The sequence below is a fragment of the Heteronotia binoei genome, chromosome 3 (assembly GCF_032191835.1).
Source record: "Heteronotia binoei isolate CCM8104 ecotype False Entrance Well chromosome 3, APGP_CSIRO_Hbin_v1, whole genome shotgun sequence".
Lineage (NCBI taxonomy): Eukaryota > Metazoa > Chordata > Lepidosauria > Squamata > Gekkonidae > Heteronotia > Heteronotia binoei.
The window spans coordinates 47,095,859-47,110,254 of NC_083225.1; positions in this window are offsets into that span (position 1 = coordinate 47,095,859).

Consider the following 14,396-nt stretch of genomic DNA (forward strand, 5'->3'; position numbering starts at 1 on the left):
TTCCAATTCAAATTAACACTTATGGTGCTAAATTTCAGGTTTTTAATAAATTGATGGCGGAATACAGCAGCAGCGAATCTATCATTAATTCAGCATTCAGTGAAGGCCATCTTAAAAAGAGTAGTCTTGCAGGCCCTGCGGAATTGCTCAAGACTCCATAGGGCTCGCACTTCATCCAGAAGTTGATTCCACAGGTGTGGAGCTGCGATAGAGAAGGCCCGTTCCCTTGTGTTCTTCAATTTGGCCTCCCTCGGCCCAGGGATGTTCAGCTGGTTCTTTCCCACTGACCTCAGTGCTCTCTGAGGTTCATATGGGAAGAGACGGTCCCTCAGGTAGGCAAGCCCTCGACCATATAGGGCTTTAAAGGTAATAACCAGCACTTTGTACCAAACCCGGTATGCAACCGGCAGCCAGTGCAGCCCGTGCAGCCCCGGCTGTATGTGCTCCCACTTCGGGAGCCCTAACAATAGCCTAGCCGCTGCGTATAACACTGTTTAGAATTATACTGTGAACATCAAATTGAAAGTCTTCAATTTTCTTCCTCAAATTATTGTAAAATGTACAAAACTGTCTGGGTTAGACCAGTTGTTGAATCAGTAGACTTGTTTGTAGGAGGAAATGATGTCTTATACTGTAAGAGAAACATGTATGCGTGTCATTTTCTAAAAATATAAATTTTCAAACATAAAGAATTGATTTGACTAATTGCCTTGGCGCTTTGGGATATGAGCTAGCGTTATCTATTGGGTAGGGTTTTGAACTTGGAAGTTTGAAAATGACTTTAGCCAATTCCCACTTAACGGGAGGCCAAAACCAAACTATTTTGATGGGTAATAATCGCTGTAACAAGCACTGGATAGGACAGATGAGTGAGTGCCTTCCGTTTTCTTCTTCTGTAGCATTTGGAAAGGAACCTGTCTTACTTCATGTCATGTTGTAATCTGTTCAACAGCCCTGTAAGGTGCCCAATATCCTTATGTTAGAGATGGGGGGAAGGCTGAATGTTAGCCTGAGTTTGATCGAAGGATTTATTTACCACAGCTATTCTGATCAGACATAGTGACTATCTTCCAACAGAGGACATGCATTCCAAACTGGCCCATAGTTAATTTATTTTTGATAAATGAACTAATCTGAATTATTTCTTTAATTGATTAATTTGATTAGAAACCGATTTCATTGATCTCAGGCTTTAAATCCTGGGATACTATTAATTTTGCAAGGCTTTAAGCAAGAGCTTCTTGGTTCTGGAGAGAGACGAGTTGAATGGTGCTATACTAAGCAGTGTTCTGTACATCAGTGGAAGTCAGTGGACATTGAAGGGCGTAACTTTGTTTAGGAGGGCACTGGAAAACACTTGCAGTTTACCAGGACTTCATGATGGTAATTCAGTGTTATCAGTAAAAGCATATTGATAGCTGCTATTTGAGACACTAGGCAGAATACTCAGTTCAGAATGCAGACAATACAAAAAGATATACAGCATCTTGCATCTGAGTACTCTTTTTCATATTTTAGGAAATTTTTGGGAAGAACGTTGCACTACTGCTTTTACTTTATTTTTACAGTCAGAATCTGTAGGCATTGGCCTTTTAAAAAGAAGGCTGAGATTCCTGTTGTTGGTTTTGGCCATAAAATAGCATCACGCGAATAACACTAGTTCGAAAGAACTGGCACAAATATTGGGACATTATGGAAGTGGGAAGCCACTGCGAGATGTTCTAGGTGGCATGGGAAGAGAATGAACATGACTACCAAGAGACTTCAACTGAGTTTTAGAGGCCACACTTAACATGATAACTTTTGTGACTATTTGTAACCTAATGAAATCTCCAGAGAGCAATCTGTCACTCACAGGCAGATGCATATCTGTTGAGTTAGAACTGACGCCTCACCATAGCTAAGGCCTGCATAATTTGCCCTATAGTTAAGGCCTCCAAGCTGGCAATGAGCAATCAGCTATGTATGGTATTCCATACTTTTCTTTCTGTCACTTTCCTGCACAAACATGGGGGGTTTATTTAATAAAATATTTATATCCTGCCTTCCCTTGTGGCTCAAGGTGGCTTACAAGCAACAATTAAAACATCATAACATAATCATTTGTATTTTTATATACACGTGTGTGCGTGAAAGTGTGTGTGTGCACCTGGACTTCATACCAACCTCTGGTGACTGACCTCTACTTGGGGTCATGAAAGATATTCAGAGAGGTGACTGAATAAATCTTGCCCCTTCCTCTGAGCTCTTGGGGTCGTGAAAGATATTCAGAGAGGTGACTGAATAAATCTTGCCACTTCCTCTGAGCTCTGATTTTCCAAGGAGGTCTCCCATCCATATATTTGCCAGAGTTGACCCTGCTTAGCTTCCAAGATCTGAGGAGACTGGGCTTGCCTGGGCTCTCCAGGTCAAGGCATAACACAATAAATTTGATAAGCTTAAACAATGAATCTGGGGCACAGTTCTGCAATCTGTTAGAGCTTGGGCACATCCCTATCTGGTTATTTTGTGCCAGTGAACTATTATTACACTCTAAAATTCCCCAAATACTGCCAAGCATTCATCTTGGCCTGCTTTAATTGTTAGGTTTGCCAGTCTTACCTGGCTACCAAGGAGCCCCGTGGTGCAGAGTGGTAAAGCTGCAATACTGCAGTCTGAGCTCTCTGCTCACGACGTGAGTTCAATTCTTGCAGAAGCTGGGTTTAGGTAGCTGGCTCAAGTTTGACTCAACCTTCCATCTTTCTGAGGTCGGTAAAATGAGTACCCAGCTTGCTGGGGGGAAAGTGTAGATGACTGGGGAAGGCAATGGCAAACCACCCTGTAAAAAAGTCTGCCATGAAAACATTGTGATGTGACATCACCCCAGAGTTGGAAATGACTGGTGCTTACACAGGGGACTACCTTTACTTTTTTACCTGGCTCCCGGCGGGGGACCTTGTTTGCATGTGCCTTGCACGTGCAGCACAATGACATCATCACCCAGAAGTGACGTTATCATGCTGGGCAAGCTGTGGGGGAGGGGACACTCTAGCATTTGGGAAGAGAGGTTTTTCCAAATCCTAGAGCATCCCCCGCTATGTACCCAGCATGATAATGTCACTTCTGGGTGACATCATCGCACCAAGCACATCACGGAATGCTGGTGCTGTTCAGGGGCAGGACCCCCCCCCACTCTGGTCAGCCAATTTCATGGTGGTGGGTTGGAGGCCTCGAGATTGGGGAAACCCCAACCCTAGCTGGAGGCTGGGAAACCTATTAATTGCCTTCCCTCAGCATTACTGGAAGGGAGATAACTGCATATTCCCTACTCCCAGGGTCTGCCTACTGGACACAGTCGAAACAGTGAAATGTGTGTTGCTATACTGCCTATTTTACAAGGACATTAATTCTACATATCTCATCCCTGTTCTATCCAAGTTCCCAGAAAGATCTGATAAATTCTATACACATCTCCTCCTTGGAGACCAATCTAAAGTGGCCAAATTCTGTGCTGAGACTCTGACCATAAGAAAACTGATATTCCAGATTTTTAAATAACTTTTTAAATGTAATTACACCTATAAGTTTATAAATTTCAATCCTTGTTTACATTTTATATTTGTATGTAAGCTGCTGTTGGATGAGCTTTCAATAATAATAAATGCTGCTGATTAATTTAATTTAATTTAATTTAAAGCAATACAATCAAACCCCAGATAACCATCTTCCCTCCCAGAAGATGCCTATTTATCCCTCTGAAAGCCCTGATAAATTATATAACCTTGTAGCACCTCCTGAAAATTCTAAAGACAGCATTCCTCTCACTTCCTTAGGGAGCCCATTCTACAAAGCAGAAGCTACAGTGGAGCAGGCATGTTCTCTGGTTGATTCCAGGCTGGCTATCTTAACTGTGGGAAAAACCAATAAGTGGCAGATTAGAGGAGGAGATGGTCCTTGAGATCTGTGAATCCTAGGTTATAAAAGGCTTTGAAGGTCATAACGAGCACCTGGTATGTCTGACACATGGCAAGTAATGATGTACATGTAGTGGGCTGTGTTCAGTTTGGTGAGGCACATACTGCAAAGACCTGTTTTACATTATCTTTGCCATTTAAACAGCATAGTGTATGCAGAAACCACACTTGCCATGACCTTTGCAATGATCCATCATTGAATAAAAACTATGTATAACATGGTGATTATATGCACGAAGTATTCCAGCACAGATCCTCAAGGTGACTTGCTACCAAGAGCAATATCATAAAATAGCATTGATCAGTTGCTTGATAATTACACAGATTCTCAGAATGCAAACGATTAGCAGCAGCTAAAGAAAAAACTCGAATCTCAGCAGCCATAGAAATCGAATGGAACAAATAGAATACTACTACATAAATATTTCAATAATAAGTACATGGAGTAATGTCTTAAAGAAGGAATTCTGCAATATAGCCACCACCACTGAAAAAGCCCTGTCTTAGAAGATAGCATCACTATGGATTGCCATAGTACCCTAGAGATCTAGTACTTAATTCATGGGTCTGGATCCTAATTCACCTCAATTCCACACCTCAGTGGCTGATTTGGAAGGTGGAGACTATGACATTATACCCCACTGAAGTCCATCCTATCCTCAAACTCCACCCTTTCAGGCCCAACCCCTCCCAATCTCCAGGTTTTTTCCAACCTGATGCTAGCAACCCTACTAACAGATAATAGTTGGTTCGACAGAGGCTAGTCAACCTGCCACTGGAAATAATTGCCCAATTATTTTCAATTATATTTCCTATGGGCAATTATTTCCTGTGGCTGGTAAGAAAAGCAAGCTCCACCCATAAGAAATAGTTTCTACACATAGAAATGGCCTCTCTCATGCATAGGAAATAATGGACTAATTTCTGATGGTCAGTAAACTTGGCTCCTGTTATTAGTCAGCATCAGCTCTTGGGAGGAACTTCTCTCTACAAAATTTAAAGGGATGGTGACTCCCCTCCCCATTAACAGCTGTGTTGATGGGCCCATCTTTCTCTCTCTCCCTCTCTTCATCCCTGCTCCTGCTGCCGGGGGGGGGGGGGGAGGGGCGGAATGGATGGGGAGAAGTGAAAACTGTCCTAAATTTTCAGGACCTGAAACTGGTACCTGAGAGGTACCACAAACTATAATGAGGGTCCAGAAACTTTGGAATAACTAAAATCATGTCCTCCCCGTAATCCTGATCCAAAATTAAGCTGAAAATGTTTGAAATGCACATCCTTGCAATCTATCTACATACCTGTCTGGCTTCCCATCTGTTATCTGTCTACCTGTCTAGCCAAAAGCTCAAGTATACAGAGGAAAGCTTCATCAGTTGCCTAAGGATGCTGTCAGGAGAACATGTCATGGGTGAGCCATAAAAGAATCACACACATGAAGAAGACCTCACCTTCATTTATGGAGGCAGAAGGCACCTGAGAAAGGGCATTGATGAAGACTGACAGACAACTTCACATGGGAGAAATCAGTTCTTCCTCACCTTGATTTCACCAGACTGGGGCTTTATTGATCAAAATCAGCATTTTGAATTTTGCCTGGAATCCACCTGGGAGTCAGTGAAAGCTTAGACCTGGGGAAATATGCTTGCCATAGCAAGTTCATTTTAACAGCCTGGCTGCCATAATCTGGGGCATTTGAAATTCCCAAATATTTTTCCAAGGTTGCCCCCATTTTGAATGCATTGCAGTAGTCAAGACTTCATGGGGATAAATGTGACAAGATAGTATCAATTAAATGTGTGTTGGCTTTGTGAAATTACTTTTTTAAATGTCTTATTTTACATCTGAAGGTTTTATTTATTTATTACGTTCAATTTCTATCCTGCCCTCTCTGCAAGCAGACTCAGAGTGACTAACAATCAATACTATGATACAATTTAAAACCAATAAAATACAATTTAAAACATTTTGAAACATTTTGTGGTGCTATACAACTTTGGTATGGTGGGATCTTTCTTTTTTGCTGTTAGTGATCATATAATGTTTGTAACTTCTCAGTGATGTGAAGTGGCAGTTCTTTCTGGTTAGGTGTTGCAGGCCTGTCGGAACAATTCAGTTTTTCAGGCCCTGTGGAATTGAGAAAGGTCCCGCAGGGCCCTTATGGCCTCTGGGAGAGCATTCCACATTTCTGGAGCTGCCACCAAGAAGGCCCTAGCCCGTGTGGAACACAGTCTGGCTTCCTTTGGTCTGGGGATAGACAATAGGTTTTGTGTCCCTGAATGCAGTGCTCTCTGGGAACATGCGGAGAAAGACGGTCCCGTAGACAGGCAGGCCCCAACAATAAAGGGCTTTAAAGGTCAAAACCAACACCTTGAAACAAACTCGGAGCACAATAGGCAACCAGTGCAGTTCTTTCAGCACTGGCCAAATGTGCTCCCATCTAGGAAGCCTCATTAACAGCTGTGCTGCAGTGTTCTGCACTAGCTGTAGTCTCCGAGTCAGGTTCAAGGGTAGAAGAAGAAGATATTGGATTTATATCCCACCCTCCAATCTGAAGAGTCTCAGAGTGGCTCACAATCTCCTTTACCTTCCTCCCCCACAACAGACACCCTGTGAGGTGGGTGGGGCTGGAGAGGGCTCTCACAGCAGCTGCTCTTTCAAGGACAACCTCTGCCAGGGCTATGGCTGACCCAAGGTCATTCCAGCAGGTGCAAGTGGAGGAGTGGGGAATCAAACCCGGTTCTCCCAGATAAGAGTCCACACACTTAACCACTACACCAAACTGGCTCTCATGTAGCCCTATGTAGAGAGGATTACAGTGATCTATTCTCGAGGTGACCGTGGCACGGATCACCATAGCTAAGTTGTCATGTTCCAGAAAAGGGGCCAGCTGCCGTTCCCACCGAAGATGGAAAAAGACGGGTAGAGACTGCTACCTGGGCCTCTATTGTCAAAGAGGACTCCAGGAGCACTCCCAAGCTCTTGACCTTAGGGGCCGATATCATTGGCACCCCGTTAAGAGCCGGCAAAGGGATCTCCTTTCCTGGGCCACCCCAGCTCAGATGGAGAACCTCCGTCTTTGTCAGATTCAGATTCAACCGACTGAGCCTGATCCAAGGTGCTACAGCTTTGATGGGCCAGGTCTAGATTTTCCAGGGTACAGTCAGGGTGGCCACCCATCAATAGATAGAGCTATTTAAAAATGTGCTTCTGAATAGTTGTATGTATTAAGGTAATACCATCCTCTTTATCCTGTGAGCTCAGCAAGCACTTACCATTAGTTCAAACATATACATTCTTATGCAACTAAAACCTAAACTGCGAAATTTCCCCAAGCCAATGCGCCAGTATTTATTTATTTATTTGATTTTTAGCTCGCCCTTCCTGTAGAACAGGCTCAGGACAGGTATATTTCAAGGTTTGTCACTCCACTCTCCCCAAAAGAGGTGACGCTTACCAAAGTGTAAGCAGAGAGTCTCTACCAGAAAGATTCTGTTTCTGAAACCTGAACTTAATAAAAGTTTAAACGTGATGCATGCCGCTTTTAACATGTGCATGTGAAATCAGTTTATGATTCACAACAAGTTATACTATTAATTTAATTGGAACATCTGATGAAGCATGCATGCTCACAAAAGTTTATACCCAGAATTAAACTTTGTTAGCTTAAAGATGCCAATGGACTCAGACATTGTTCTATTACTTCAGACCAACACAGCCACCCACCTAAATCTATTAATTTTATTATGTTTAAACAAATTTAAAGATATATTTAGAATCAAAATCTAAATATGTGTTAAATTTTTCCTAAAAATCTTTCTCTCTAAAGGTACCCCTCCCCCAAATTCCCAACTGCCTTTTATTTGACAAAGGGAGCTTGAACCTTGGAAAGTTCATACCCCCCAAAATCTTGTTAATCTCTGTAATGCTACTGGACTCGAATCTACCACTTCTACTGTTACACCTTCTGAAACAACCTCAGCTGCAAATGTGGACTGTAAAATTGTCTTTCAAAGGGGGGTATTGTGATAGAGCAGAGACAGCGCATAAATACCGTTACAATTTTCCCAGGAAATGGACCACGTGTCAATTCCCCAAATAACAAAGTTGAAAGATGTTATGTGCTACATTTGACCAGGAACCTTCAGTGCCTTGCATGAATTTGCTCTTCTCTGCATAATTTGGAGGTAGGGGGTGGGGTGGGCAACTGGAGGTGGGACATAAGTACTGTAGGCCACAATCTGAAAATTCTGGGAATCAGGTGATCTTAGAGGGCCAATCTTGTGACACTGCCTGGTAAAACGCTTCCATATATATTTGCTTAGAAGATTTATATGCCACTTCTTCAGCTAACTGCTGAAGACAGGTTACAAAGTAAAAACCAAAACAATATAAGTATTATGAATAGAACAAACTATAAAAACTAAGGCAGAAGGAATAAAAACAACGCAAAAGATTCATCACCCTAATATGAAGCTCATAAAACTGTACTCAGGCTAGAAACAAACCACAAAAACAGCTTTAAAAGAAGCAAGCCCTGGATAAAAAGAAATGATTTGGCCTGGTGCCTAAAAGAAGACCTCAAGAAGAATTCTCAATGGGCACTTTCACACATATGCAATAACACACTTTCAATCCACCTTCAGTGCAGCCTGCAGCTGAATTTTACTGTGTGAAATGGCAAAAACCACTTACAAATGGTCACTGAAGTGGACTGAAATGAAATTATTTAGCATGTGTGAAAGCGCTGTGGAGGGGCATTCCAAAGGGGAGGTGCCACCTCTGAAAAACCTTTCTTCAGTTCCCACTTGCCTCACCTCTGCAGGTGGGGAGACAGAGCAGAGCTAAGGAAAAGGACCTTAACTGGCTGGCTGAACAGTACAGAAGGATGCCAAGTCAAGTCAAGTTTATTGGCCATTGGCCTTCACAGTTAAAATGCACTTGAAACATTAAAACGTTCAAAACTTATTTGCAAACTGAGTTAAAATTCTAAAACCTCAGCTCACATTCAGTTCAACACAACAAGAACTTTTCAATTGGAGGCATTCTAAAAGGCACTATTCACTCAAATCTTCCTGGCTGCCAGGGCAAAAGGATGCGGTTCTTCAGCTATTGGCTGCACTTCCTCATTATGAGAAACTTGTCATTGGTGAATGCCACCAGACATCCCTTGGTGCCTTCAGTCACCACTGCTCACCTTCTCACCTATCTGATCCATGTAGTTGTAAACAACTGGCTCTGTGCACCTGATAAAATTGCAGTTTGGGAGGTTTGGGGAGGAACGTCTGATTGGTAAAGTCTTTTTTTAAAAAACAGGTGCAACTATATTTCCCTGGATGACAGCACTGGTATATCATATTCATTGCTCTTGTTATCGACTCTGAATATTTTACTTCAATGTTGTCAATGAGCATGAGACTTCTTAGGCTTTTGAAATCAGATTTCCATTCAAAGTACCCAATTCCTCAGAACACTGAACACATTTAAATTTTAAGCCCACCCTTATAGATTACAGCATTTAAATTAAGGATATACGCAAATGTTTTGCTTAAGTGTGTGAGAGAGAATCTGAGGGCATAGCTGCTTCTTGACAATTCTTTTGATTCTTCTTTTCCACATTCCATTTGTGGCCAATAAGGAAAGCCATTTGGAACAGGTGAATTGAAAAAAAGGAAATGGATTCTTAGTAACGGGAAAATTCCTTCACTGTGGTCCTGCATTGAATGGCACAGGGAAATTCAGCAGTGGCTTCAATAGAACTTGGATTTTGTCATGAATAATTGCCCGCATTTCTGTTGCCAGTTATCTGCATTTTGGTAAGCTATATTAAGACTGGCTGAAATGACCACACCACAGGCATTGCAACTGATTTCAGGGCAATATGATTTAAGGACATCTTCTTCCCACCTGTTCTTCTGTCATTTGTTCTGACAGGCTGCTGGTAATTATTATTTGTTTTTAAGAAGGTTTTCTCCTGCAATGAGTTAAACCTTAAAAAAATATCTTTGAGTGGTACAGTTCCCACTGGATGACATTATTCAGTTTTCAACTGCTATTTGAAATTTGCCACATATTTCAGATTGGCCTCTATAATAATAACAAAAAATGTTGCATAAGTGATGGTACCTAGGGACTTATCAACTGCATTGACACAGCAGTAGTTTGTTTTGTGCCATAAGTCAGTGTGCTAGGAGTTCCCTGTGCTCACGCTACTGAGATCCTGTCATTTAGTTGTTTGCATAAAGCCTCCATCAATTAAGGGTAGTATTGTAATTATGCTCTTGGCATTTTCTGCTATGACTGTAATTAATTTAGTATCTTATGCTTTCATACTAATATCACATTTACTGCCATTGAATAACAGCAACTCTCAGCCTTGCAGGCTTTCCTTTGGGGAGGAGATTCCACACTTTCTTCCTTAAATCCATTCTTTAATCTCTTTGGGTGTACCTTTTAGTCTCCAGTCAGGTGGTTAAATACTTTTTTTTTAAAAAAAGAAGGCAACTGTTTAAAACTCAACTCATTGGATGGTTATAGTATTCTGTAGGAGATGTGGTGGCCAGGGAAGAGAGCAAAAGCAAACATTGGAAAATGTTTGCCATTAGTTATTTACCATGCAAAAATATCTAAATGCAAGGAGCTGGAGAAAGTCTCTGGTAGAGTGGTAGTCAAAGATGTGTTTTAAAAATAGAATGGTAGTCAAGTTTTAAAAATTATATGTTTCAAGTCACATAAACTCGGTGCCATTGAGGTTGATAATCTTACAAGGACATATCTGCAAACCCTCGTACTAAATTAAACAGCAGACGAAGTCTACTGGGACCAAAATCAATATTGTGCCAATCTTGTCCCCTATTTCTTCCCCCCACCTTTTCTTTTCGACAAGACATTTAAAAATAAAGCAGAAAAAGGGAAGATATGGATAAAATAAATCCCTAAATAGAAGGTACATTCCCTCCCCCCCTTTTCAACACTCTTCTAGGCTTGATTTTTCAGGGCACTAAATTCTCCTTTTTGTTTTTTTCAATACTGTATGGGCATGAGAGGAGGATAAGCATAGACCAGTGCCATTGGATGCTATCCTAGGGAGAGTACTAGAGTTACATTATTTTTAGATTGTACTTTTTTGACACACATATTTTTAAAAAGAATGTGGCTGAATTTGTTTACAGTCTTGTTAAGACTGAATGGTGAAAAACAGTCTTTCTGCTCCGTAGTTATTATGAGGATTCCTTGCATTTTAACGATGACTAGGAGACACAGCCATGAGCGCTTGCTCATTTTAAAGACGCTTTCTCAAAAGTACTGGGACTTCACTCATTTTCTTTCTTTAATTTTCTTTACTTTTTTGTTGTTCAGGGATTGGAGGGAGTTCTAACAGGGTGGCGTTGTATGGGGTTCTTTTTCTTGGTTTGCATAAAAGTGTACAGTGTTAACTAGGTGACATATGGGTGGATGAAACATTACTGATTGTCCACTGCAGCCAGGGAGGCTGAGTTTCCATAGAGATAAGAAGGGGAAAAAGTGCTCCGTGCAGCCTAATTGGTATGCATCTCCAGATCAGGTTCATTGTGCTTTTGCTAATGACAGGGTTGTCTCAGTAATAAGGATGGTGCACTGGAGAAATTTGCTGCCTTGGTATATTTTTCCCTGACGGAAAACTACTTAGAGACGGTAGTCAGTAAGAAGAGTGACTGGCAGCCTGAAGGGGCTGCTTAGCAGCATATGGGGGAAGGCTGGCGTTCCGTGCCACATGCATATGGCTGCCATTAGACTCCAGCTTTGCGCTTTGTGTATTTCTGGTCCCATGCCAGTCAGCCCACCTGCTGCAAGAATACTTGTAAAGCACAACTCAAAAGTGATTGAAAAGCTACTAGAATAAACTGTAATAACACAGTGCTTCACAGATGGGACATAATTGCAAGCTAAAGTGTACAGCCTCTGCAGTAATGAAAACATGCGCCATTAAATTAAAATCATAAGAGAAAAAATATAAAAGTCTGTTGATTTTTTTATCCCCCCTTCCAAGTTTTATTGCAAAAACTTCGATTTTCCTGCCCTCATTAATCAAATACCATAAAAACTATAGTGTTACTTTGTTCTGGTGGAGATTCAGGCAATTAAAACAATGAATGTAGATGAGAATGATGTAACTTTCATTAGTTACTTCATCGAGCGACTGAAATGGGTGACAAAGCTTGGAAAAAGGAAAGTGATCCACATCTGTTGGTTCTGCAGATTGTCATGACTTTGTAAAAGAAGATCATGTTGCAGGGGTGGGGGGAATTACTTGCAAAGATGGAAGAGAAATACCCCCAAGGAGGCACCATGAATATGGATTAATGTTTGACAGATCAATTTTGCGCGACTTTTAAATGTCTATATATGTTTATATATCTATATATATTAATTTTTCCCTCCCTTTTAAATTTTGCAACAAAAGAGTTTCTGAACTACGTAAACATACAAAACTCCTTGAGAAATATCAATGCCATTTTAATTAGTGATAGTGGGGTAATAATGAAATCGCTAATCTGACATGTAATTAGTTGTACAAGGTGCATAAGTGTTATGTGAAGCTGAATGGGGCTCGGCAGGACTCTAACACAGTGTGGCCTCTTAAGGCATTCTCGACGGGTGAGAGGCCTAACAGAGCCATCTTTGTTCTGTTCATTTTCTGTGGGTGGGCGACACCAGGAGAAAGAAACATTTGTTTCACAGGAGTCACTGAAGTAAACAGGCTTTTAAAGTCTCTCTCCTCCCCCCATTTTTAATTATGCATTTCTGCAGCATCAATCATAGCAAAGTACATGGGATGTATGTTAAGCATGCTGAATAATGCCTGCCTGTTTAAAGAGGGCAAGAGAAGGAGGGGGGGCAGCCAGTGTGGTCTAATGGTTCACACAGTGGATGGACTTTGACATGGGTTCAAATATCACTTAAGATTGGGAACTCATTGGGTGGCCTCCACGTCAGTGATTGATCTGAAAAATGGGAATAAGAACATAGTATTTCACATAGTTGCTGGAGAGAAGAAGGCAGTATTGTTTTTAAAGAACTTTTAAAATTAAGAGATGTATACATAAACATTAAAATGTATATGCATATTTTTTATTTTTCTTGGTAATTATAACATGGCTATAAAGCAATGGTTTGTTTAAATCAAAGATGAAAGAAAGGATGTTTGCCTTACATATATTATTTTTGCTCGCATCTCATTAGCAGTTTTTTAAACAGCCCAGACACCTCTAGGGGCAATAGAGAGACATTTTTTAAAAATGGCTCTCTCTCTCTGTACCAGCTAAGAGTATAGTAAATAAAAATTTCTACCACTAGAGTTGCTCCATGTATAATCTGGTTATTGTGCATTTTCAGACCTGAAATGCTCATAATATTTAGAGCTTGCTGACACATTCTTCTTCTTTTGATTGGATAATATTTATGTAGTGACATTTTCCAAAATATTCCCGTTTCCAGTTTTTGCCTCCAATTTTATTTTCAAGTGGTCCAGAGATAACCTAAATCTGTAAAGGCCTGTCCCTTATCCACAGGTTCTCACCAAAAATATTATGTGAAAAGTTAGACAAGAGATTTCTATGAGAGGCAATGAACTTCCATGAAAGGAGTATATATAAAACCAATTTATTTATTTATAATGTACATTTATGAACTGCCCTCTTCTTCATCCTAATGCAAGCCCAAACCCTCACAAATCTGAACCTGGGCTTGTTTGTCTTGGCCACCAACCCTTCATCCTTCCCCTGGTAGTGGGACAGGGCCTCAAAATCCCCCCCCCCCATCTAGGAATCTAGAAATTGCAACAGCTGCTTCCTAGGAGCAAGGAATGATGGGAAATGCAATTTTCCAGATCCAATTGAATGGTATGCTAGGGAGAAACATTTCCCAGGACTCTTTATGCTTCTGTTCTAATTCCCTAGTGGAGATAGGAAGGCAGGAAGAGAGGTATGGGCAGAAACCTTGCTGCCACCTGTCTCATCACCAGGTAAATCAGGGGAAAAGGAACGCACACTGAATAGTACATTTTCAATCCACTTTAAGCACACTTTAGCGGCAGTTTGCAAGTGGATTTTGCCATTTCACACCGTGAAGTCCAGTTGCAAAGTGCACTGAAAGTTGATTGAAAGTTATTCGGTGTGTATAAAAGTGCCCTCAGTGTATGTGTGTGTGCAGGGGCTCTTGGAACTCACAGGAAGTGAGGAAGTCACAAGGCAGGATTTAGACAGAATCAATGATTGACAGTTTTTTTCACTTTCTTTTTTTTGTAAATAAATGAAAAGGCTTACTTGATTTTTGAGCAGTCAAAAGGAAAGATCACAAAAACTGAACACAAAGTGTGGCAAGGCAAAGGAGGCTATAACCTTCTCTAATAATACATTACCTCCTAAAGTATGCAAGATGAGAAATACTAGAGTGTAGCTGCCAACC